General features: G+C 45.5%; 1 long non-coding RNA gene and 1 other non-coding gene across 2 annotated transcripts in view; one reads left to right on the top strand and one right to left on the bottom strand.

Annotated features, from left to right (window-relative positions):
* Positions 1-17,436, bottom strand: part of LOC128342459 (uncharacterized) — a 29,901-nt gene extending 12,465 nt beyond the window's left edge. The window contains exon 1 of the long non-coding RNA XR_008314989.1: positions 17,391-17,436. This is a non-coding gene — a long non-coding RNA (uncharacterized LOC128342459). The remainder of the gene's footprint in view (positions 1-17,390) is intronic.
* A 5,832-nt stretch (positions 17,437-23,268) lies between these two features.
* TRNAE-UUC (transfer RNA glutamic acid (anticodon UUC)) lies at positions 23,269-23,340 on the top strand. Its single transcript has one exon. It is a non-coding gene; the product is annotated as a tRNA-Glu (tRNA).
* Positions 23,341-23,990: the final 650 nt, after the last annotated feature.

Raw genomic sequence — 23,990 nt, 5'->3', positions numbered from 1 at the left:
TATGACATTAGGCAAGCTTCTTGTTGGTTTGAATCTTGAATTTTCCAACAGTCTTTCACCATTTGTAGTAAAATATTTTGAGGTACCTGTATGGTGGAAGTGGGGAAATTTATACAGCTGGGATAGGCTGCCTCTGCCCTGTCCTAGACACTGGTGATCACTGTATTGTGAAAGGAGTGCAGATTTCCCTCACATCTCAACAGTATTTCTAGCATTGTGGACATTTCCATAGAAATCAGTGGGAGTCATTTCCTGTGCAAAAGGAGGAGAGGATAAGTTAGAATACTCAGGGACCCTGTCCTGGAGAAGAGAAGGAGAATCACTGTGGATCACTGTGTATTCTCCATTCCATTTATAGAAGAGTGATAGTATGACTTAACCCCAAGGAGGAGTCCCAGAATGTTTAGGCGAGCAATTTCAATTTTATCTGCCAGACTACAGACTGGGGATACTTAAAAAAGAAAAAGGGAAACGCATTGCATCCAATCCCATAAAGTTGACTACGAGCTTACTATTGACACATATTTTCAAATTATTTTAATATTTTGTAAGTTTATAGTTTCAGGTGCAGAAACTAATGGGCAAATACATCTTACACAGCAGTTAACAGGAGCTTTTGCTCCAAATGTAACAGAACTGGGATGGCTCCATATGTTGATACACAACTTTGGCTCAAATTTGGATGGAAACCAGATGTGAATGGAGGATACTTCTTCCCACAGATGAATTTTGAGCAGGGAAAACTCATCAACAGAGCAAAGAAAACGTGTGAGCAATTTCATGAGGAGGGGGAATACATTGGTGGTTGTGTGCCTTGGCAACTGGTGGAACCTAAAGGACTTTTTCTGCTCTTTCCCTGCACTGCAGGGCCTGTAGGGGTGAATTTGTTGTTGCATGTCTTGTTGATTTTAGTCAGCATCTGGATGATATTATTTGTTGTAGTTGGAACACGCTACCCCCCGCCGCCGGGGCAGTGGCAGGCAGAGTGGGAGTGGCCGCTGGGCTGACCCTCCGCCTCTGCAACCCTTGCGCGGACAGTCTGTCAGTCCAGCAGTCACTCCCGCTCCACCCGCTGCCGCCACGGGAGCCTGTTCCAGAACCCCCCCGGCCGCACGCATGGTGGCTAGAATACTTGCAAAGATCAGCAGTTTGGCCTCGCGGCGGTGGCAGCCAACCCCAAGGCAGCCGTTCAACGTCCACTGGCCATATGCTACGGGCCTCGCATTTTCGAGGGTCCCACACTCTCCCCGTACGGAGCGCATCCCTGCATCCCCTCGCAGGCTCCCTCTCACACAGCTGTGAGGTGTGGGGGGCGGGAGTGCTCCCAGGAAGGAGAGCCCAATCATCCAGCAGCCAGGGGTGCTTCAGAACAGCCCTGGTCAGCAGTGGCTGGTTCTGTTGTCACCACCGCGATCTGCCAGCCCAGCCTGGAAGCAAGCGTGACAGTGGGCCAAACCGCTGGGAGCCTCTGGAGGTGGGATGCGCGGTGGGGTGCTTTGCGCTTTGGGAAGGGGCTCCCCTGCCTGCGGGAAGGTTGGCCGGCCATCCCACCCTCTTCCTGCCTGTTGGAGACCTTGTCGGATCCACCTGGAGCAGCCGCCGTCTGCTTAGGAAGAAGGAGAATGCTGACAAGACTACTGCTGCTCCCTGCCTTTCCCTGGATTCTCTGAGCAGGGCAGGGGCTTGATTCTTGTGCTGCTCCTTCAGCGCCTTTGCTGAGCGCATCTCCCGATTCCTTTTGAACTGGCTCCCAGCAGCAGCAGTTACAGCAGCAACACTCCCTCCCCCCCTCACTGGCAACAGGAAGGGGAGAGCAGCAGCCCCATCACCTGTGCAGTTTCCACCTGGAAAGGGCAAGGGTGCTGTTGCCCTTGCCTTGGTGGTCGGCGTGGGTGGGTGAGTGGGTCGGGAAGCATCTCCTCTGAGGCAGCAGATGGAAGGAGGACCTGGTGGGTATTATTTAACATTTTTAGATCCCGCTCTTCCTCCAAGGAGCCCAGAGTGGTGTACTACATACTCAAGTTCCTCCTCACAACAACCCTGTGAAGTAGGTTAGGCTGAGAGAGAAGTGACTGGCCCACAGTCACCCAGAAAGTCTCATGGCTGAGTGCGAATTTGAACTTGGGTTTCTCCGGTCCTATTCCAGCACTCTAACCACTACACCACGCTGCAGGCAAGAGGAGCTGCAGGCAAGGGCAGAGACACTCCTGCTCTTGTCCAGTGACTTGCAGGGGAAAGGAAGGAGCACGAAACCCCATTCAGCCATGAGACTTGCTGGGTGACTCTGGGCCAGTCACTTCTCTATCAGCCTAACCTACTTCACAGGGTTATTGTGAGGAGAAACTTAAGTATGTAGTACACTGCTCTGGGCTCCTTGGAGGCAAAGCGGGATATAAAATGTAAAATGAATAAATAGTATGACATATATGTCTGTGCAACTATTCTGCTTAGGGGATGGGTCTGCTATAGGAAGGTCACCTGATGCTTCCATGCAGAAGGGTCTGAGCACCCTGCCTGGCATCTCCAAGTTGGGCTGAGCAGGAATCCTGCCTGAGAGCCTCGGGAAGCCACTGCCAGTCTGTGTAGACAGTACTAAGCTGGATGCACCAATGGTCTGACTCAGTGGAAGGCAGCTTCCTATGTTCATATTTTCCCTTGGGCTCATTTGCAAGGTTCCTGCCACTTTAAGGCAGTTTGAGTGAGTGCTCAGTGCTGTTGCTGGACAGGCTTTCCCCAAGCTTTAAACTGCTTGCTTTGCAGCCCACTCTGGTACGCAGGCTCTATGGTAGCTCCGTATAAATGGAGGAGAGACAGCCTTCCGCAGCGTTCTGTGGCTTCACACAAGTACTGGGAGGGGTTACTGGGAGGGCAACCTCCCCTGCTTGCTAAACCTGGTTTTAGAGGAGGGGCTGGGAACTGGGTGACCCTCTTTCGACAGAGCCCTGTTTGAGAGCTTGCCGAGGTTTCACACGGGTGTGCTAACCCTGTCTTCAGACCTCAAGCCCTGTTTTTGCTGGTCGTGAGAATAGCCTCACTGCATTTTGCCTGAACTGAAATTTGATGTGGAATTGGAGATTTCTGAGGAACACTGAGGGAAGCTAAACGGGTTTTGATAAAAGCAACATAGTGGGGCTATTCTTATGATCACAAAAATCAGGCTAGGAAAATCCTAGCCTGATTTTTGTGATCGTTAGAACCACCGGGCTCACAGCCGAGCCAGGTGGTTCTGGAGCGGCTAACCCGCTCCTGTCGCCCACCTCTTAGCCCGGGTTTGCGGAGTGAGCGCTCCGCAAACCCGGGCTAACTGCTCATGAGTAGCCACGGTGCGGCTCCACGCCACGGCTACTTGCAAGTAGACCCCCAGCCGGGAGGCTTAAATGCAGCCTCCCGGCTTGGGGGTCTCCCCAGTATGCCCTGCACACTCGCTCAGGGCATACTGGGGCTTCCAGGGGCCGCGTGGCCCCCGAGCTCTGCTGTTCCCTCCGTCTCCGTCTCCAAGCAGGCCATCATGTGGGTGGCCGATCCGGCTGTCCAGGGCTCCCTGCGCGCTCGTCTGCTGGGAGAGCGGGCTTAGCCCGCTCTCCATGCAGTTTTGACAAAACCGGGTCTCACAGATCGTGAGACCCGGCTCAGTATCTTTGAGATGGCTATGAACACCACTGAGGATTTTTCTCTTTAGCACATCCCTGTTAGTTAGGAGCACCAGGCCTAGAACCAGAAGCCTTTAGCTATGTATGCAGCTTCCTTGTGAGGTAAACCACCAAAACTGCCACCTGGAATAACTTCCAGGCAGGACAGTATTTTCAGGTTTTGGATTGGCCCTGCCCACCTAGGCTGGCAACTGGGCCCTCCTAGACAGGAAGGACTATAAAAGGCTTCCTGTTTGGGCTGGGATTTTTGCCTGAGCAATAATGGTCTTCTTGGGTGTGATGTGTTTGGATGTGTTTTTTAGTGCTGACACCTGGCTCAGCTGTGACTCCAGCTCAATTCCTGGCCCCCTCTGAAAGCTGCCTGTGACTTAGCCCTGAGTATGTTATACTTAGAATGAGTATAGGAGGACTTCAGTATTCACGGGGGTTCTGTTTTCAGCTAGTGAGAATAGATATGGATACCACGAATACCAAGGCATTAAGTCAATGGGATTGCAGGGGTTATGTGCCAAACAGCATGGAAAATAGCAAAAATTGGGCAAAAAACTTTTGAGGGGGACCCCAAATAAACTGCCCTACAATGCTCCGCAGGTCATTAATATTCCAGCAGTGCCCCCCAAAAGTCTGTATTCCACCATTTTTTGGCAGAAAATTATGACTTTAAAGCAGTTTTTTCTTTAAAAGTTAGCCACAAAATGGCTCCAGTGCTCAAAATGACAGCCAAATATGACACTGGAAGTCATTTCTGGCCACCCTCCAATCCATGTATACTCTTTAATTGTTGTTTGTTCCTCACGTATACTGAGGTCAGGTGCTAATTACCCAACCGCAGATATGCAAAACCCCACGGATGCAGGATCCATGAATAACAAGGTCCTACCTAATGGCACAGTGAGGAAATGACTTGATTATCAAGCCAGAGGTTGCCAGTTCGAATCCATGCTGGTATGTTTCCCAGACTATGGGAAACACCTATATAAGATACTGAAAGGCATCATCTTATACTGCATGGGAGATGGCAATGGTAAACCCCTCCTGTATTCTACCAAAGAAAACCACATGGCTCTGTGGTCACCAGGAGTCGACATCTACTCAATGGCACAATTTACCTTTACTGTATGTATTAGAGAAGATGCAGCATACCCCTTTAAGAATCCTGCAGAAGAGAGAACATCCATGGGTATGTTCTGAAGATTTTGAGATTTTGAACATCTCAGAAATTCAGTGGAGTTAAATTCTGCATGGTTTCTCTTAAAGTGCTAGGAGCCCTGACTATGGAATATGCTCATGCCTGTTGAATTCTATCCCACAATTGTTTCGGATGAAGGAATACTTCAGAGCAGCATATATGAAAACTTACACTGCCATCACCTCTGCATCCCCACCCTGCAATGCTTATATGTGTGGTTCATTCAAATAAGAAAGAACAGTGAAAATTCCACTTCACGTCATGGTTTTTTTTGGCAATGCTAAAAATGTGCAACTAAAACTTGACAAAAATAGCACTGAAGGATGCACCAGCAAGGATCCAAACTGTTATTGCCCATGGCTATTTTCATAAAATGTAGGAGACTGAATGAATAACTAATACTGTATTCAGATACAATTGACTATCAGAAATTTGCAGGGGGACATTTTAAAAAAACCCTAGTAATCGGTATTCAGATAATTACCCCCTTTCTTGTGGGTAGAGGGTTCTTAACATCATGCTGGACTAGATTTTCCTGATTAATGCCTAAAACTAGTGAACATAAGGACTTTGTTCCCTTAAAATTATATATGCCTTTTAAAATTGTCTCTAAAATGAGGACCCTTTCACCAACACACCTAAAATTTGGCAGGTCTGATGTGTTCAGGGGTAGAATGCCTAAAAGTGTCATGCCATTCTGATAAAAAATAAAAATAAAATAAAGTTACAGGCAGAAATGGGCAGGTCTCCCCTAGATATCAATGGAAAATTAAGATGAGTGTTAAACAAATGAAAATGAATAGATTTTCAACATTTTTCATTTGTTTTGGATCCAAAATGAATGGAGCACATTCATGTTCATTCCAATTCATTTTGAAATGCACGTGTCTACTGGTGGCAGAAACAATGGTCATAGGGATTCATGGAGACATGAGTAAATATTCAAAGCTCTGGACATTTGGGATGATTAGAAACTGAAGAGCAACTCAACTGTGGTGCTGTAGAGACAGAATGTCCTCTCATGAGGCCCACCAACTCTATCATTATTAGCCTTCTGCTGAGAATGACACTTCTGTAGATATTTATAAAGTATTTGAAGGCATCCCTATCTGATGGTAACTGCATTGTGTATTGAATTCTGCTGGCTGGGCAATAGTTTATCCCGTGTACAGAGTATTTTTGTTTCATTTTTCAGTTGATGGTTGGCTACCTTGGGAGTCAGAAAGATGGGGTATAAGTACTTTAATAAATAAATAAATAAATAAATAAATAAATAAGCAAGCAAGCTCGGTGCAAGTCTCTTCAATACTGATTAGTTTGTAAAGGAAATGGCCAACTGTATGGTTGCAAAGAATGGTTGTAGAGTGCCACTTCAAAATGAAGTGTAGCAGTAGGGGCAGGAATTCCCACTAGTGGACCACTTCATTGGCTGTCACTGCTGCAATGATGAGTGTGTGTGGAACCAAAACGGGTGAATTCATTTCCAGCCTACTGTGGAAGAGCATCAGCTGAGTAACACTAAAGGCCCCTAGTTCAGAAGCACCTCAGCATAACTGAAGTGCCCAACAGCTGCAAAATAAGGCAGCCATCTTAAGCAAGAGCTGACTTATATCCTCCTGTTAGCAATGTAAAAACTGTGGAGGTGGATAATATAGAACTGAGCTAAAAATAACATATGTAATAATCGGGAAAGTGATTGCTAAGAAAATAATCCATTTGGCAAAGTGTCAGACATTAATAGCTTTAACAGTGTCAATTCAATAGATGTATTTAAAAAGTAATGGGAGTAACAAAGAGACATTTCAGAATAAACGCTGTACATCATTTTTAAAAATAATTTCATAGCCTGAGATCAAGCTGGCAATTTGGTTCCAGTGGGAAATACCATGCATCACCATAATATTATGGGCTGATTCCCAGGGCTTTAAAGGGGGCTTAGACAAATTCATGGAGGACAGGTCTATCAATGGCTACTAGTCTGGGTGACTGTGGGCCACCTCCATCCTCAGAGGCACAATGCCTCTCAATACCAGTTGCAGGGGAGCAACAGCAGGAGAGAGGGCATGCCCTCACCTCTTGCCTGTGGGCTACCTTCTTGAGTAACCTACTCTGTGCTATAATCTCAATTTGTGGTTTCTTCTGGAGAGTGTTTAATGTCCAGGGGAGTCAGCCATAGGGCAAGGAATTTGACTTGATGATCTTTATACCTTTTCCAGAACTATGATTCTGTGCTCTTTACTTTTTGGCTGTCGTAGGTTTGGTTTATCAATAAAGATTTTTTAAATGTAAAAAAGATGTGTGAGCCAAGGCCTGGTGCACTCCCTGCACTTTGAACTTTTAGTGTTCGCCTTTGAGGGGAAATTCTGTTAGGATAAGGCCCTTCCAATGGGATGCTCCATCTCATGCAGGGGCGTATCTAGGGGTAGGGCAGGCAGGGCACGTGCCCCGGGCACCACTTGAAGGGGGCGCCATTTTTCTAAAATAAAAAATAAAAATAAAATGGCTGCTGAAAACAAAATGGCCACCGCGCATGCTCAAATGGCCTCTGTGAGGCCCTAGGCCATGCCAGGCCTTGCAGAGGCCATTTGAGCATGCACAGTCACCATTTTGTTTTCAGTGGGCATTTAAAAATTTTTTTTTTTAAAAAAATGGCCACCGCACATGCTGAAATGGTCCCTGCGAGGTCCTAGAGGCCAGAGAGGGGAGGGGAAACCTTTGCAGACCCCCCCACAGCCTTTAGGAAGCCCCCTGAAGGGGCTACAGGTAATTTTTTAAAAATTATTTTTTTAAAAAAAATTTAAAAAAATAATTTTTAAATTTTTTTAAATTAAAAAATTAATATAATATAAGTCACTGTACACATATTCAGTTTGGCACTATGTACAGGGAATCAGATGGGTGTCAGATGTTTGGACAGGGGGCGCAATTTCAGTGCTTGCCCTAGGCACTATTTTCCCTAGATACGCCTCTGATCTCATGTCAGCTTTGGAGTGCTTTTAGTACATTCTTGTAGTGGTGCTTCTCTTATATCTCTGGCTTTATTTCAGTGACACATTTCCTATATGCATTTTTCCCCACTGGTGCAGCTGGCTCTTGAGACTTTTTTGGACATATTGACAGCCATCTCTTCCTCGAGGAAGTAGTTGGAATGATGCTTGGCACATGAGAAGACTGAGGGGCCATCTGTGTGCCTCACGTTTCTCGAGATTGTGTTGGGAGTCTTCACTTTGCCAGAAGATAAGCTGAAGTTTCTGAGAGCCCTGACTGCAGGCTTGCTGAGTAACAGGATAGCAACTCTAAGGAAACTCTAGTCCTTAACTGAGCATCTAACTTTCACTTGTCAAGAGGTGGTGCCTGAGCAAGCCTTCTACTATAGTGTCATGGACAAGGAGAATGGGCCGGCCCATATTTTTCAACCCCCCGCCCCTCCACAAGTGCACAGAAGTGCAATGGCTAGAGGTATGAACTTTGTGGGAAATAGATGTATAAACCAAGAGAGCTGCTTGCTTAGAGACATGGCTGTAAATACCTCTGTGACTGCCTAATTGCCTCTGGGCAATCTGGCCAGTTTCTTCTCTTTGATATGTTTATTGCCCTTATATTTGTATCAGAATAGCCTTGCCAAGATCCCTATCCACTCAGTCAACACCTCTCTATATAAGAACAGCCCTGCTGGATCAGGCCCAAGGTCAATCTAGTACAGCATCCTATTGCACACAGTGGCCCACCAGGTGCCTCTGAGAAGCCCACAAACAAGAAGTGAGGGCAGTCCCTCTGTCTTGCTCCTTGCAACTGGTATTTAGAGGCATCTTGCCTCTTAGGCTGGAGGTTGCCTACAGCCACTAGACTAGTAGCCATTGATAGATCCATCCTCCATACATTCGGCCAAGCCCCTTTTAAAGCCATTCAAGCTAGTTGCCATCACCACATACAGTGGCAGAGAATTCCATAGATTAATTGTGCGCTGTGTGAAAAAGTACTTCCTTTTGTTGGTCCTAAATTTCCCGGCCTTTAGTTTCATGGGATGACCCCTGCTTCTAGTGTTGTGAGAGAGGGAGAAAAACTTCTCTTTGCCCACTCTCTCGACTCCATGCATCATGTTCCCCTGTAGTTACCTCTTTTCCAAATTAAAATGCCTGAGATGCTGTACCTTGCTTAATAAGGAAGGTGTTCCAGGCCCCTGATCATCTTGGTTTCCCTCTTCTGCACCTTTCCCAGTTCTACAATGTCCTTCTTAAGATACAGTGATCAGAACTGTATGCAGTATGCCAAATGTCACTGCACCCACAGATTTGTATAAGGGCATTATAATATTAGCATTTTAATTTTCAGTCCCCTCCCTAATGATCCCTAGCGTGGAATTAGCCTTCTTCGCAGCTTCCACACACTGAGTCAACACTTTCAGTGAGCTCTCCACCACAACCCCAAGATCTCTCTCCTGGTCAGTCACTGATAGCTCAGATCCTATTAGTGTACATGTAAAGCTGGGTTGGGTGTTTGTTTGTTTGTTGCCCCAATAGCTTTCATTTTACACTTGCTTACACTGAACCACATTTGCCATTTTGTTGCCCACTCACCCAGTTTGGAGAGATCCTTTTGGAGTTCCTCACAATCTGTTTGGATTTCACTATCCTGAATAGTTTAGTGTTATCTGCAAATCTGGCAACTTCACTGTTTACCCCAACTTCTGGATCATTTATGAACAAGTTAAAGAGCACTGGTCCCATACAGATCCCTGGGGGACCCCACTTCCCTCTATTGTGAAAACTTTCCATTTATCCCGACCCTCTGTTTCCTGTCCTTCAGCCAGTTACCAATCCACACATGAACCTGTCCCTTTATCCCATGAGTGCCAAGTTTACTTAAGAGACTTTGTTGTGGAACTTTGTCAAAAGCTTTTTGGAACTCCAAGTATACTATGTTGACCGGATCACCTTTAAACACATGCCTGTCCTCACGCTCAAAGAACTCCACAAGGTTAGTAAGGCAAGAATTGCCCTTGCGAAAAACATGCTGGTTCTCCTTCAGCAGGTCTTGTTCTTCTGCACATTTCACAATTTTGCTCTCTAGTATGCTTTCCATCAATTCACCCAGCACAGAAGTTAAGCTAACTGGCCTGTAGTTTCCCAGACCCCACCAGATCCCTTTTTGATAACGGGAGTTACATTAGCTACTTTCCAGGCCTCTAGTACAGAGCCTGATTGTAGGGACAAGTTAATATTTTTGCTAAGAGATCAGCAATATCACATTTGAGTTCAGAACTCTCAGATGAATGCCACCTGTCAGTTTTTAATATATTTAACAATTGTGTCCTTAATTTTGTCCTTTCGGCCTCCCCCGCTCCCTGCCCTGTTTTGCCCTAATTGCTCAAAGACCACTCTGAATGGACATACCACGGGCTTAAAAAAAAAATCTTCTCAAGGATAGGACAATTTGCACTCTGGAGTTAACAGAGAGACTCTGGGGCTATTCTGACAACCAGCAAAAATCGGGATAGCCTAAACTAGCCCAATTTTTGCTGATTGTCAGAACCACTGGGCTCGCAACCGAGCCCGGTGGTTCTGGAGCAGCTAACCCGCTCTGGAACCCCTGGTTAAAAGCAGGTTTGCGGAGTGAGTGCTCTGCAAACCTGCTTTTTACAATCGTGAGTAGACCCCTGGCTGGGAGGCTTAAAAGCAGCCTCCCGACTTGGGGATCTCCCCAGTATGCCCTGCGCGCTCACGCAGGGCATACTGGGGTTTGCAGGGGCTGCGCGGCCCCCTAGCTCCCCCGCCAGCTCCGTCTTGGAGCCGGCAATTGTGTGGGCAGCCGATCCAGCCGCCCAGGGCTCCCTCTCCCTGCTCACCCAAAGAGAGACCCGGCTGTCAGTGAGTGTGTGTGTGTGTGTGTGTGTGTGTGTGTGTGTGGCAGCTCAGACATCTGTGAAGCGATAAGACTGGAAATGGGAGTGTAAAATTGGAGCTGTGGAACATCCCCCAAAGCATATGGAATTACAACATGTTCAACAGAGGAAAGGGGTACAAAAAAGAGTGCTGGAAAAGTAGAGGGGAGCAGAAAGAGAACCCCTGAATGAAGCCAGGGGAAGCAAATCCTCCTCACTTTTGCCAAACTATGGGCTTCACAGAGTGGTCAGCCCCTCACCCTTTTATTTTGGAAACTGCGTACTCGAAGTGTTGACAGCTCAGCCATTTGCCTCTGGTATGCTCTGCAAAATGGACTGTTTTTAATCTATCCTCATCCCCCCCCCCGCCCCGCTTCCCAATCCTGGTTCTGGATAGTTGGACTGTGAGTTGGCTAATACTAAAAAATAATAATTGCATTTAAAACATTATACACTTTTCTTTTTTTCTTCTAAAGGAAGTTGTTGTTGGTGGTGTTGTGTGTGTGTGTGTGTGTGTGTGTGTGTGTGTGTGTGTGCGTGCATGGGCAGACTGCCCTAGGAGGCCTGGAACATAACAACAGGCTGTATGTGGTGATGGCAGGAGTGGAATTGGCTCATTACCACATTAGGCCGACAGGAAGGTTGTTCAACGATCTATGGATATGGGAGCTATTCTTGGCTCAATACCAGGGGCATAGTTAGGGGAGAGGGGTCCTGCTGTGTTCGCCCATCTCCCCAGCAGCCCCTCAGAGAGAGGGAGATAATGAAGAAAATAAGGATGGGTGTAGTTGGGGGGCCCTCAGGAGCAGGGAGGTCCAGGTACTTTGAACCCATCTGTTCAATTAGATCTACACCCCTGATCAATACAATTTTTGATTGTGTGGAAGCAAGGTTAGAGGAAAACCTGGGTAGCTTTTCCTCCTACCTTGCTTCCACACAATCACTTCTGCCCAAGTTTTCCTCTAACCTTGCTTCCACACAATCAAAAATTGGGAGTACACACAGATCCCAAACCCGGGTAGAACAGTTTTTGATTGTGTGAATGACCTCAAAGTGTTTTAAAAGCCCTGTGTGAAAAACTTCCAGGCTCTTTAACAAGAGTTATTTTTTGTTTTATTTTGTTACTCCATTCATTTTCATCATTAAACACAATTTGCTTAGTTTTCAATCATTAAAATCATATTTGATTATTTCCCCCTTCATTCATTTTTTCATTAATATTGTGACTCAGGTTAATTTTTGTTAAAGGGGGTTACCTTGTTTGGGGTTCACCATACTTAGCCCTCATCCAGTCATGATTTTTACACATGAGTAGAACTTTCTACTCCCAAGTAGTCCCATTGGTTACATTGGATGCCCCCCAACTATTTCTGGCCACAGAAGTCACAATAATTTAACATTATTGGTGACCCCCCACATCCCACTCATAGTACCTTGTGCGACTACATGACCTGCTGAAAATGTGAGTCATTAGCAAAGAAAAATGAACACTTCAAACCCCACACGAATGAGGACCTATACTTTAACAGCTCAGTTCTTGGCATTTCAGCTGAAAAGACACTCTGTGACTGACCTAAAGGCAATCTAGGAGCTGGTCAAGTGCATTCTGCAGGTCACTCACCCACAATACTAACATCTTTTACTTTGTTTCTTGTCAGCTGTCCTGGGCACAAACACACAATACCAACATCATCTGTCAATTCAAGCCAAATACAGATGACCGTACTTCCCTTTGTAGATGTGGTTGCATCTCTGGGGGTATGTCTGGCTTGTGTCATAGTGCCTACACAGGTTAACCCCTTGCTCAGAAAAGCCTCTCTCAGCTATACACTGGGGAAAAGGTTATCCCTCACCACAATTCTCTGAGGACAGGTTAAGATGAACATTGACCCGCACATGTGAGAACATCAGGTCTGTTGCAAGAATGCATCTGCCTGATGTCACTGGTGGATACGCCAATGCATTCTTGGCACATCCTTTAATCACATGAGAGGGCTGCTAATCTGAACCACCTCTCTACATTCACTTCAACATGTGGTCCCAAGTGTTCCATGGCTATACACATTGCTACACAACTTGCAGGCCTACTTGTCTTTGCTGCAGTCCTCCAGCTTGCTTCCCAAGGTAAACATTCCTTGTCAGTGGGTAGGATGTTTTTGCATCACAGCACCATCATATTTCGAATATGATGGCTTGCTTGCAGGAAGGGACAACACCTTAGTAACCTAACAGCTGGTCAGAACTAGGAATGTAGCTGTGCTGCAGGTCCTATACAAACAAGATCCAGATTCCAATAATGGTTGCCAGTATGGCAATCACTCTTCTCTCCTATCATGTGGCTTTGTCATCAAATCTTAAATTACTTGTGATGTCCTCAAATCATTTCAGCTGCATCATGGCACAGAAATAGGAGGCCCCCAAGTTTGTTGCCCTCAGTTCCTGCAGCACTTCATGACTAACATGAAGCACAGCAGGCAGGACTAGCAAGCTAATATACGCTTTCAGTTTTATTAGGTCAGGGTTCCATTGGGACCTAGGAAGCTGATGCCTAATGAGTCAGACAGTAGGTCCATCTAGAGCAGCATTGTCTGACTGATGGTGGCTCTCCAGAACTTCAGGCAGTATTGGGATTCCTCCCTCAGGGGTCATGATGGTGTGTTCTCCCCACTCCCCTCATTGCAGGGGAGGGAGTTGCTTCACTCACTTCCCCCTCCTCATGTCCTCATGGACTAAACTTTTCTTGGTCCGAGGACTAAACTTCTTTTGGTCTGGCCTCTCACTAGAGGACCCAGACCCCACCTCACCACTGTGCAGTGGGTGAGTGATAGACTGGTTGTAGACCACCTTTCCCCATTTCTGCTTGTTATGTAACCCATTATCTTGGTACCTTCAATGGCAGGTGAGTGAGGTTCAGCAGACTGTTCAGTGCCACACATTCCACCTCTACATCTTCTTGCTCTCTCCATCTGGAACCAAGCTCCAGTGCCTGTCCCCCACCCCACCACTTCTGGGCTGTATCCCACTAGGAGAAATGGGAAAAGACCAGAGATGTACTGTGAATGGTGGATCCATGGTTGCCAGGCTTATTGAAGTTGGCATGTTGTCGTTGTTGCTGTTGTGATCCTTTTGGCTTTGTTCTGCTGGCTAAAGTACCTGCTTCTGTGAGGTCAGATGCTTCCAAATGCTTTATTTGTTCCAGACACTAGGTCTGACATTGTGGTAGGGGCTAGTTTCATCTGCCCTAACTCGGAAGCAAAGAACATTGCAGTTTCTCAAACTAGTTTTGAGACACTATCATAATCAGGGCAAACAAAATTTAAGTTCCCAAAGAGAAATGGGGGTTCTCTCTCATCCCAAATGGCTTAACAGGGGAATGGGATAGAAACCACCCCACCACAGAAAGCCCATTCATTTTGGCGGTGATTTTTCTCCCATTTGACTTATAATACCCCTGCTAACTTGGCAAAGAGGCACCTTTTAACATGGTGATTCTCTTTATTTAGCAGATGGAGAGTAATTGGCCCTATCCATCCCCAGCACAGTACCTCCAGTGAGTGATGCTGGTGTCTATCTTATGTTTCTTTTTAGATTGTGAGCCCTTTGAAGACAGGGGTCCATCTTATTTATTTATTATTTCTCGGTGTAAATTGTCTCGAGCCATTTTTGGAAGGGCGGTATAGAAATCAATCAATCAATCAATCAAATAAAGGGAATGGGATAAAAACCACCCCACTGTAGGAATTCCATTCATTCATGGTGTGCTTTTCCTCCCAATTTACTTATAATGGGGATGAGATAGGAACACACACACACGTGCACGCGCACACACACACAGAGCCCATTCATTTCTGGGTTGGTTTTTCTCCCAATTGACTTATAATGGGAAAGGGAAAGAAACTACCCCATCATAGAAAGCTCATTCACTTTGGGGTAGTTTTCTGCTCTGTGCCATATTTTTATTAATAACATAAATACAATAACTGATGAGCAACAATAGCAAAGCTTGGAATGCCGGGGTTTGCTTGTTGATGTGCCTTTGTCTAGCTGGAGGTGGAAATCTACACCAAAATCTGGATGAGGGTTAAAGGAATCTTACTTGTTATAATGTAAACAACAAGTAAAGATTTAAGACAGATTTTCAGGAGGTGTGAACAGATACAGCTCTATTGTCATCAGCAGATGAATAGTGTTCTCATTGAACTGACCATGTTAAGGTTATCTTCAGAATAAAATGTCATCCATTCACTCTCTGTTTTTTGTTTGTTTTTCTAATGCACTGTTGATTTGGAATGCTTCCATTGCCTCCAGTGAAATGGCCCATGCATGTGATATATAAAATACTTGTACATGTAGAAATACACAGCAAAGTATTTTTATATTCTTCACAATTAAGAACATCATAAATGTAAGCTGGTGCCATTTCCGTTAGTGTTGTCAGTGGTAAAGGGCATGTTTCTTATTGAGTAAAACTGTGGATTGGCCTTTGTTGAAGTGAAAGTAGAATGGAAAGCATGGGCCATCTGGTCTCTCCTTAAACTGAAGTGCACCTGTTGAGATAAGCATAACTCCAGTGCATCACTCAACTCTTGGACCAGAAACAGAATGTCCTTCCTATATGCTTGTAAAGTCTGAACATTCCACAGATTCCGGTTACATTCAGCAGTGAACCACACAACCCAAAGTACATGAAATTGCAGCATGAAAAGGAACCCTAAAGAGACTCTTATTCTCTTTGGACTTACATTAAGAAAGCATCTCAACGTATACTATCCCGTGCCGTAGCTCCCAGGCACTGGAAGAATGCCTAGAAGGCACTAGAACTCTGGTTCTAGTGCATTATTGATTAGCTCTGGCTGGCTAGTGATTCTTCACAGATTTCAACCTTAATTTGATTAGCTGGACTACTGAAAATGAAGTCTGGTATATGAAAGTGAGGGCTCTTCCCAGTATTCATGGGGTTGCAAGGCAGAAAGGCACAATTACATCCCATTCAAATTAGAGGAATTTAAGTACACAGTTGAGAACTTTAAGTCTCATTGCATTCATTTCACCAGTGAGCAAGTTTGGACAATATCAACCCTGCCCACACGATTAGGAAGGGTAAGCACTGAGAGTGTGCAGATGTCCCTGCGCACTCCCAGCATGTCCCTTTATCGTGTGAGGGGGCTGTTCATCAAAATGCCCCCTCTACTTGTACTCTAAACAGCTCCCCCCACACGCTAAAGGGATGTGCTGAGAGAGCATCAGGACATCCACAAAGGAAGTCCCAGAGGGCCCTGTCTTGGTGCATTCTCTTCTTAATCATGTGGGCAGGGATGTATTGCCTGTAGCAGTCCAACACCTTGATACATCAAGCAATTTCCTGGGCCTAATGTTTGGAAAGCCTGTTGTCCTCTATCTCAAGATAGAGTTTTCCTACAAACTCCACCAGGAATTATTGCAAGCAGCAGGGACACTCAAAGTAGATATTGCAAGAAATGAATATTTGATGCATATGGAACTACCAGCATGTTACAAGTTTGTCATGGAGACTAGATTATGCAGTTTGTAAGACTCACGCTTTGTGATTGCGGGTTTGGGCATGCACAAATCCCTGGGTTTTTTGTGTCCATTCTGTGATTCACATAACTAGGTATGGGTTCTGTTTCCCAATTTATAATAAGGGTGCTATTTCTGTTTTGTTTTGTATTTCTGTAGATTCAAAATATCTATATAAGTCCTTTCTGCCCTGTAGTTGTCTCCTTTTACTTTTGAAGTCATGCTTTTCTCTTCTTCATTAGCTAGTGGGTAAGAGTATCACTATGGCTGCCATACATATTTTGTTCTTCTCACAATCAGTACTTAGATTTGCTACCTAATAGCAATTTTTTGTTAATGGAATCTTGTATGGTGGCTATATGGCAGCAGAAACCCATGGCCCCTGCTTGGCACCTCCCTCCCCACTCATAGCAGCGGTGTCAAAATTGGCAAGGACAAATGCTTCACTCCCTTCCAGATCCCTCATCTTTCTGATGCTGACAGCATCATTTTGAATGGGAAGGAAATCTGGGATGATGGTGATGGCAGTAGTTTCTGCTCCCTCCCATCTTCCTCTCTGCTCATGCAGTGGGAGAATTAGAGCTGATTGGTTGAATATCTGAGGAGTGAGGTAAGAAAGGAGCCTCCTCTCATATCCCTGCCCCATAGCAACCAAGCAGCCACGGCTTCCGGGGCTGGCTTCCTGCCTGTCCTTGTAACTTTAGCTGCTAAATAGCTGTACTTCATTTATATTTTTATGTATGCATATTGTTTTAAGAATAAGAAACCCATACATAACTTGAAGCACTACAATTGCCCACATCTTTTCTTTTTCTAACAAAATAGTATCTGTAACCTTTTGTCAAATATCCCTCCTCAGCTCTTATCTTACTGGCACTGGTTAAGAAGAAGTAAGAGATATCTGTACAGTCACAACTACTTCTGTGGTACAGAATGAAAGGGGCTCCATTCATGGAAGAGCCCCTCCCTGCATTTTTGACAGTGGCTAGATATGTCCCTGAGCTCATTCTCATGTAATGCAAAACTGGAGTTGAAGGGGCCAACTGCAATTCAGACCCAAAAGTGACCCAAGGTTTCCCTCCCGAGACTCCAATGTGATCCTTCGGTTTGTAATGGGTTTCGCCTCCCCTACCTGCAGTTTGGCGTTCCCAGCCTTTCGTGCAAATGCCACACCACAGTCCCACTCTGCTACAACTGGAGTTGAGGGAGGAAGTTCCTCCCATACTCTGGCTGTGATTAGCTGCCAGGGCTGTCCTTCAGTCAACAAGGAAGTCCACACAGCCAGTTCCCCCTCCTCTCTGCAGTCTCCCTGACTGCAGAGAGCCTCCTGTCTATGATGCCTGAAAACAGACAGGACAGCGGAACAGCGGGGGGAGCTGAATTCCAGGTCCATTGGACCTGTGGTTCCACGTTATGAGTGAATGCGGTCGCTAACTGATAGGAGCCCCTGTGCTTATGAAACAAGATGTTGACTAAATTTTGTTCCTGCAGTTCAGAATTTCCATGTAAGCATGACATCTGGTGTAACAAGACAGTTCAATCGTTTTCAGTTCTATGTAATAGTAAAGAAACTATTATTTTATAAAATATCCCAGAGTTGCATTAGGGAGGGTGGAGGACACTTCAGGACAGCAGTTCTGAACCAGTTGCATTCACTACGTTGCTTTATTGAGAAAGGAAACAGAAACTGGTATCTTTACCCTGCTTAATAATTAAGTCCCAAATAAAGTATGAGTCATTTTGGAAATAGATTTCTAGGGCTTTGAAACATTTTTTTATTTTTATTTTTTGCCATGGAAAGGAAAAGACAAATCTGGCTGCCTCCTCTTGTCACTTGAGCTGTCACCACTGTTGCTATAGTGACATTCTCTCCCTCCCACCCTTGTGTAAATTGAGTTGGGATGAGGAGTCTGCTTAGGAACATCGTACTTCCCCAGTACAAGCTTATTATAACTGAGAGTAAAAATTATTGAACAGTATTAACCATGGGAAATCAGCGTTGTCCCCATACTTGTTACCATCTTAGCCCTATTTGGGTATTTTTGTAATCGCGTCCGTGATGTAGCCCCTGCCCCCATACTAACCAAGAGTACAGCATTTCCCTGCAAACATCATACTTGAGGAGGTGGGTAGGGCTTCATCTAGTGGCATGACGATGTACATTATACACGGTTACAAGAATGCCTGCAGGGCTCTTGAGAAAGAGACATCGCCATGTGTGTGACTTTGGACATGAGAGAGAAGCAGAAGGAACTGGAAGTGTCAATGTAAACCCTTCCTGTTTCCCTGCTCCTGTGGTACATCAGAATCAAACTTTCACACACCCTCCTCCTGTGGTGAAAAGCACAGATGATCTTTGCATTAGGAAAGAGTTGATAATGAGCCTATGGCCTATTTGGCAATGATCTCTTGTGCTACTGCAAAACCCAGAAATTGTTTTGCAGACAAATACTGTGCGCTAAGGAGCAAGGCAGCGGGGGTGGGTGGGTGGACGGCTAGCTGGCACACTCCCATTTGCCTGTGCCTGAGTATGCTGCACACAGTTTATGTTCAGATGGGGCTACTATTTCAACAGGACTGATTTATACATCGTTATGTGGGGCCCAGGCACTATAGATTTGGCTGGTGATAATTCCCTCCTCAGGTAACTCTGGCTTATTTTGCTCCATATATAGTCGTTCATTACATTGCTAATTTTTGTCATACCAACAACTTTTCAGAGTCCTCATTATGTAAGAATGGTTTGTTCTGCATTTAAGGAAAGGTCCATTTTACTCTAGACATCTGGCAATTCAGCAACCATTATTTCCTGACTGAGATCTCAGCAAGCTGCTGGCCAGAATTGGGAAATGTTTCTTTAGGAAAATTAAATCATGTTGCCAATATGCTCCCGGATGAGGCAGAACACCCTCCCCACTATTTTTGCAGTTTGGGTGTGGGTGAGGAGAGATGAATAGTCTGAGTCTGGAGCTTGCTGAAAAGGCTGCAGTGAGTCATATACTTCCATACAGTATACTTCCATATACTGAATCAGACCAGTATTGTCTACACCAGGCTTCGCCAAACTGCGGCCTTCCAGATGTTGTTGAACTACGACCCCCAGCATACCCAGCCACATAAATTGTGGCTTGGGATGCTGGGAGTTGTAGTTCAGCAACATCTGGAGGGCTGCAGTTTGGGGACACCTGGTCTACACAGACTAGCAGCGGCTTCTCCAAGGTTGCAGGCAGGAATCTCTGTCAGCCCTATCTTGGAGATGCCAGGGAGGGAACTTGGATCCTAGATGCTGTTCCCAGAATGGCTCCATCCCCTAAGGGGAATATCTTACAGTCTCCCATTCATATACAACCAGGGTGGACCCTGCTTAGCTAAGGAGACAAGTCATGCTTGCTACCCCAAGACCATTACCACTGGTGTGTATGCTTGTTTCCCCTCTGTTCAACATGTACATGTATAAATAAATGTTATTTCCAAAAGCAACAGAAGTCTATCCTCACAATGAAACTTATCCTATAAAACACTGACCTGAAACTTTCTAATACTCAGGGAAGTGAAGAACATGAACCTCTTCTCCATTCCAAGTCTTCCTAGGAACATAGGAACCTGCCTTTCACCAAGTCACACCATGAGTCCATCTAGCTCAGTATTTTCTCTGCTGACTGGCAGTGGCTCTCCAGGGTTTCAGGCAGGACTCTTTCCCCTTCTACATGCAAACCAGATACTGCCACTGAGCTATAGCTCCATCTACAAATCTCTCCCACAATGTCTCCTTAGCAGTATTTATGCAATCATTTGAAGTGTACATTTATTTCAAAACATATGAAAAACAAATCCAAATTGATTAAATTTGGGTCCAATTTTACAAAATGAATAGGGAAAGTTCCTGAATGAACAGAATGGCATATGTGCTGTTTGGTTTATCCAGGAATTCATTCATCTGCATAACAGAAGGGTTACCTGGAACATAGCAGTAATGCCAGGTCTTTAGTCTTTTACTACATTTTTTAAAAAAAAGTAGTATCACTCCTTCTGGAAGCCACCTCTAGTAATGGCGTTTCCCCCCATAACATTCTGGATGTTAAGCCAGTCCAAGGTATTGTGGGTCAAAATGGTTGCCCAAAAACATAGTAACTCACACTGGTGATGGCCATTCTCCCACACAATGCCCTAGAACAAGACAAGACGGTTGTTTTCGCAACCTTACAGTGAGGTGAGAAGAGCGCAGCTGGGCGGGGGGAGGCAAGATTGAACTTTCCTTCCTCCAGATGATCTGTGTACTGCTGTGGGACACACAGCTCACACACCCACACAAGCCATGCTGCTCCCAGCAGCACAGCGCTCTGGAAGCCGGGGGAATGAAGCCCAGCCTCCAGATATCCCTAAATGCAATGTGCGAGGAGCATGGTGCACTGAGGGATTTCCCCTCATCCAGGTGCTCTAGGTACCTGTCTCTGTGACACACGACCAGGGACCTGGGTAAAAGGGTGCACGTGCATCCTTATTACCAGGTAAAAGCCCAGGTAAAAACCCTGGACTACCCGGCGGGGCAGTGCTGGGATCGGCCACTATCCCAGTGCTTCTCATGAACAGCCCTACCCTGCTAGGGCTGCACAAGCCCAGATAGGGCTGCCCATGTGAACAGCCTCAATGTCTGAAGCAGGCTGGGGGGAAATGCTGCTGCTAGAAGTGGTTGCCAAACAGGGATGGATGTTTCCAAGAGGTAACAAAGGCTTCAAAAATATTTCCTGCTCCCCCATCCACCTAGATGGAACTTCACAGCAAAGTGTCAGACAACACAGTAACAGTATAATATAGTCCTATAGTGTGGCCTACCACGTGTTCTCTGGATCCTTGCCCGACTTGTCTGCTTCTGCCTAGCAGGGAGATTGCTGGAGGTGGCCTGGTTAATATCATAAATGCATCGCTGAGGGAGGGTAGGGTGCCTCCTTGTTTGAAGGAGGCAATGGTTAGACTGCTTCTTAAGAAGCCTCCCCTGGACCCCTTAGCGATGTATAGTTATAGGCCGGTCTCCAATCTCCCCTGACTGGGCAAGGTGATTGAGAGGGTGGTGGCTGACCAGCTTCAGGTGGTTTTGGAGGAAACTGATTATCTAGACCCATTTCAAACTGACGTTAGAGCTGGCTATGGGGCTGAGACAGCCTTGGTCAGCCTGATGGATGACCTTTACCAGGGACTCGACAGAGGGAGTGTGACTCTGCTGATTCTTTTGGATCTCTCGGTAGCATTTGATACCATCAACCATGGTATCCTTCTGGATCGCCTGGGGGAGTTGGGGATAGGGAGCACTGCTTTGCAATGGTTCTGCTCCTATCCCTCTGGTAGATTCCAGATGGTGGAGCTTGGTGACAGTTGCTCCTCAAAATGGGAGTTGTTATATGAAGTCCTTCAAGGTTCCCTTCTGTCACCAATGCTTTTTAATATCTACATGAAACCGCTGGGTGAGGTCATCAGGAGATTTGGTGCTGGGTGTTATCAGTATGCTGATGACACCCAAATATAATTCTCCTTTTCATCTTCATCATCAGGAAATGGCATTCATTCCCTAAATGCCTGCCTACAGGCAGTAATGGGCTGGATGAGGGATAACAAATTGAAACTGAATCCAAGCAAGATAGTGGTGCTCATTGTAGGGGCTCAGAATTTGAGGGATGAGTTAGACCTTCATGTGCTGGATGGGGTTGCACTCCCCCGGAAAGAGCAGCTACACAGCTTGGGAGTACTCCTGGACCCAGGCCTCACCCTTGTATCTCAGGTGGAAGCTATGGCCACGAGAGCTTTCGATCAGCTTTGACTGATTTGACAGCTGTGTCTATTCCTTGAAGAGGACAATCTCAAAACAGTGGTGCATCAGCTGGTGGTAACCTCCAGGTTTGACTGTTGCAATGCGCTCTGTGTGGGGCTGCCTTTGTATGTAGTTCGGAAACTTCATTTAGTTCAAAATGCAGCAGCCACATTAGTCTCTGCAGCAACTCGGAGAGACCATATTTTTCCTGTTTTGAAACATTTGCACTGGCTGCCTATATGTTTCCAGGCAAAATACAAAGTGATGGTTATTACCTTTAAAGCCCTGAATGGCTTAGATCCAAGCTATCTTAGAGAGCGCCTTCTTTGGTATGATCCCCACTGCACATTAAGGTCATCTAAGGAGGTTTGTCTTCAGTTATCACCAACACATCTGACGACGACTCAGAGGCTGGCCTTCTCTGTAGCTACTCCTGGGCTGTGGAATTCACTCCTGGTAGAAATCTGTAATCTGAGTTCATTATTGGCCTTCAGGAGAGCCCTTAAGACCTATCTGTTTGGCCTGGCCTTCCAGGGTTTTTAAACTGTTTTTAAACCGTAAAGGTTTGGCTTGGTTTTCCAGGGTTTAAAAAACTGTTTTAATTGTATTAATAATGTTTTTTGCTTGTTTTTACAGTTTTTGATTTTAATAACTAGTTGATTTTAGTTTTGTTTTAATGTAAACCGCTCTGAGCCATTTTTGGAAGGGCGGTATAGCAATCAAATAAACAAAACAAAACAAAACAAAACAATAAATTATTTTAAAAGCTCTCCACTGTTTCAAGAAACATCATTCATTTACTCCTCTACCCCACAACAAGTTGCAGAAGCCAGTGCCACCGGGTAGGTAGGAGATTCATTAATTACCTTAATTACATTAATTACCTTACTTCTATAAGTATTTAATGTATTGAAAAATCCTCACTCCCCTAATAACGTTCTTTGCCACCCCTTTGCTCTTCCAGACTAGTTGTTCTAGATTTGCTCCTGCTGCCAAAAGAGCTCTGCTGCTTCTTTCAACATGAAATGGTTAAATTTAAAAAAATCCCCAAAATCCAAACCCAGTGCTGTGCCATGCTACAAGCAAAGGGGATTTAGCCACAGCAAGCATGAATTGCCCCCTTTGTTAAACAGTGTTTGCTTTGATTTGCATTTTGGAGGGGTGACTACACGTGAGCACTGTCTGCTGTAAAATCCCTTATTGGGATGGGGCTGTAGCTCAGTGGTAGAGCATCTGTGTTTCATGCAGAAGGTCCCAGGTTCAATCCCTGGCATCTCTTGGTAGGGCTGGGAAAGACTCCTGCCTGAAACCTTGGAGAGCTACTGTCAGTCAGCATAGACAATACTGAGCTAGATGGGCCAATGGTCTGACTTGGTAGAAGGGCAGCTTCCTACGTTTCTATGAAAATTCCTCATTACAAAGCTAAGAGGGTAATAAAAATCACTGTTATTTGTTAAGAAAGGAATGGTGGCCTTAACAAGGGTAACTAACGGAATGGTTTTTTTAAAAGCATAAAAATGAATGGAGTAACAAAAAGATAAATCATCTTGTATATCCCTAATGATTGCAGACATGTACAACTAATGCATGCTATGGGGAGCAGGAACTCAGCAGCAAGCTAGCAGGACTCCAACATGATCCTACACCCAGCACTATTCATGCTCATTATACACACATATGGCTAGTGTTCTTTTTTAGGTCCGATTGATAAGACGGCTTCATGTGAACTGGTGTAGCATAGTGGCTAGGAGAGTAAGCTGCAAATCAGGACTGTCCTGGCTTGAATTTGCCTGTGCCATGAACTTACGAGGTAAGCCACTCTGCCTCATCTGCAATGTGGAGATAAGAATTGTCAGCCCAGGTAGTCACCATGCCCCTGCGGGATATGTGGCCCTCTAGGTGAGGCCTCAGATTTAGGGGAGGGGGTTG

This window comes from Hemicordylus capensis, chromosome 2 (genome assembly GCF_027244095.1).
Source record: "Hemicordylus capensis ecotype Gifberg chromosome 2, rHemCap1.1.pri, whole genome shotgun sequence".
In the NCBI taxonomy this organism is placed as follows: domain Eukaryota; kingdom Metazoa; phylum Chordata; class Lepidosauria; order Squamata; family Cordylidae; genus Hemicordylus; species Hemicordylus capensis.
This window is presented reverse-complemented; position numbering and strand designations above follow the sequence as displayed.